The sequence below is a fragment of the Parasteatoda tepidariorum genome, chromosome 10, assembly GCF_043381705.1.
Source record: "Parasteatoda tepidariorum isolate YZ-2023 chromosome 10, CAS_Ptep_4.0, whole genome shotgun sequence".
Classification (NCBI taxonomy): domain Eukaryota; kingdom Metazoa; phylum Arthropoda; class Arachnida; order Araneae; family Theridiidae; genus Parasteatoda; species Parasteatoda tepidariorum.
In genome coordinates this window covers 85464474-85467241 of record NC_092213.1, presented here as the reverse complement: position 1 = coordinate 85467241, position 2768 = coordinate 85464474, and the positions used below count along the sequence as shown (strand labels likewise).

Sequence of the window (2768 nt, the reverse complement as noted above, 5' to 3'; positions counted from 1 at the left end):
TTTATTACTGCAGATATTCTAATATTGTTCAATGATTTAATTTATCTCAAACAATATTAGTTTTGAATATAGGTTTTATCTGCCTTATTATTGGATTAAATTATGCTTAATTCAGCCTTTTTTGTGTGCATCGGTACTGCTTCTGTCTCTGGTATTTTTCAGAATCTTCTTCTTGATATGCTGCTGATGTGAACACGCTTTGGGGAGCTGAAATTGCAAAAGATGGAAAGTTTCGAAGAAAGCATCTGACTAATCTCTGAAAAGCGGAAGTTGTTTTCTGATGTGTTGCTGCCTACTTTCAATTAACTTGCTGGCCTAGTAGGTGAGATGAACTTTTATTTTTTCTATTGTTCCTCCAAGCCCTTTTTACTTATAATAAATTTAATTTAGCAGAGAATAAAGTTTGCGCCATTCTCCAGATTCAAGTGTTGCCGAGATTTAAAAGGAAATTGAAAGGGCCATTTTGTATTTCTCAAATGAGATGAGACTGATCTGTTCCTCGAAGATGATTTCATTCCCAAAGATGTGGTTAGAATCTCAGAACTTTCTGGTCTACGTAAAATATCCTGATTCGTGCGTTAAAAATCCCCATACCGTCGAGCTAACCGTGGAAGGTTTTCATGGTTCCCTCTCCATGTAACGCTAATGCGGGTTAGTTGCAGCGTAAGTCCTCCATGAAGGCTATTTCGATCCAGGAGTCCTCTCGTCTTCTGGTTTCAAGTGTGCGATCTTATGGAGCTGAACAGTCATAATCGTAAACCCAGAAATGGGTCTGCCATCCAACCCTGGTTGTGCAATAAATTAAATTCAGTTGGATATCTCTTTTTGCACTAAGCAAACTTGTTGAAAGTTTTCGAGAACAGACTTCCGTGGTTCCTACTCTAAACCCTGCAATGACAGTTAACGTCTTTCGAATTAAGTGTTTACATAGTTGTCATACTGACCGTAACCTATTTTTATTGAAGGAAAGTAAAATTATTTTTTTAAGAAACGTGAACATAATCTTGTCAAATGTTTCAAAGTTCATGCATTTCCAGAGATTTTATTTTGTGTTATTCAATGTAATGGCTATTTTACTGTTTAAACAATTTGAATATATCATTCCCACTTTGAATTGTGAGAGCATGAAGGTTATGGTAAATTTATAGCAAGTATACTTATTAAACTAAAAAATGAAAGAGATTGAATTTTTTTTGATACGAAATGACAACAATTGATGCCGTTGAGATTTACCAAAGCTTTTACTGTTTCAGCTTTTTGTCTGTTCTTCCTAAAAAAGTTTCAAGATTTGAATTTCATTTACTGTAATATATTTCCATTCAGGACTAAACTTTTTTACTCGTAACTTTGTCATTTAAACTTTACAGTTTTTTAAAAATACTTTATTAGTAAACGAGTTGTGTATAAAACCAAAGGTTACAGCTATGTGAAAGTTCTAAAAGTGTGGGTTTTTTTTCCTTCATAGTTTGCTGTTTTACTTATTCTACTTTAAAGTGGTAGCAAATATTTGTATTGTATGATGATACTTTTGATATTGTGTTTTCGAGCTTGCATTGTATATGTTGTTCCATTTTATTACTTATGTGAGACTTCTTTTACATAATGCATAGTTACATGCACTTCTGTGTCTTGTTCTACTCTTAGCCATAAATAAATAGCTTATTCCTGATATTTGGGTTTTGTCTTTTTCTTTGGTTGTCAATTTCTAGGATGAATTAAAAGTTGTATTAAAGTTACCCAGTAAGGGTATATAGTTAAACTTCGATAATATGATTGCTTTCAGATTAACCAGATTTCGGAGGTCTTCCATGTTGAAACTGAAACACTAGCTTACATATTTTGTGAACGGCGCTAAAAGTGTTTCTACCGTATCTGTTTCAATGCTGTACAGTGCGCAAAATAAACTATATCACATTGAGAAACTTTTTGTTCCAGTGTCCGGATTTTCACAAACTGAGTAACAATCTTAATTTTTCAAAAGAATGACTTCATTAGCTAGCAATAATTAATAACTAAGTATTTGTGACAGATTCTGTAGCTGAATAGTTAGCTCCAATTCTCGTTTCTGAGGCTCCCCGTTTGAACTGCCACGTTTGGAACTTAGTAAAAATCTGATCATTAGAAAAAGATATTCAGGGCTTTATTTTGAGTACTGCTTTTACTTTTTATACTTAGTTAAATTAAAAGTGCCATTTAAGACAAAATTTATAATTTTCATTGGCATCAAATACAGAGATCTAATTAAAATTTAAGCAATATAGCTAGTCTGAAATTAGTCTAATTTTGATTGGTAATAAAGTTTTTCTTTTGCAGCAAACAAGAAAATGGCAAATTTTATGGTCGCAAGGTAAAGAATACTAGTTAAAAATTAATTGCTACTCACTAAGTTGTTAGAAATGCGATCGGCGATAAGTTCTATTTAGCGACGCTATTTTTTTAGAGGAAAGGAATTCGAATTTCTTTTGCATAGTGTTTTAGTGAAGCAAAAACGTCTAGCTTAATAATAATCGCTGAAATAATGTCACTAAATTAAATTTCAACAAGTGAAAGTCTAAGCACATAGATTGTGGCGATAATGTTGGACAGATAAAATTAGATTCTTGAAATTGTTATTCGTTTTTTGGTGATGCTTAATTTGAGATTTTTTTCACTATTTTAATTTTTTCTATCAAAAATGTATAATACATTAACTTTGCTGTTTTAGAATTTATCTTTTCAAACACAGACAAAATAAAGTGCCGACAACCATACTTTGTAAATACTATATT

General features: G+C 32.0%; 1 long non-coding RNA gene across 2 annotated transcripts; it reads left to right on the top strand.

Annotated features, from left to right (window-relative positions):
- The first annotated feature begins 6 nt into the window (after nt 1-6).
- LOC107450039 (uncharacterized) lies at nt 7-1669 on the top strand. 2 transcript variants are annotated; one of them, XR_006226382.1, is made up of 2 exons: nt 7-322; nt 420-1669. It is a non-coding gene; the product is annotated as an uncharacterized lncRNA (long non-coding RNA). The 2 variants fall into 2 exon arrangements; XR_001584854.2 differs by having other exon boundaries at nt 394-1669.
- The last annotated feature ends 1099 nt before the right edge of the window (nt 1670-2768 follow it).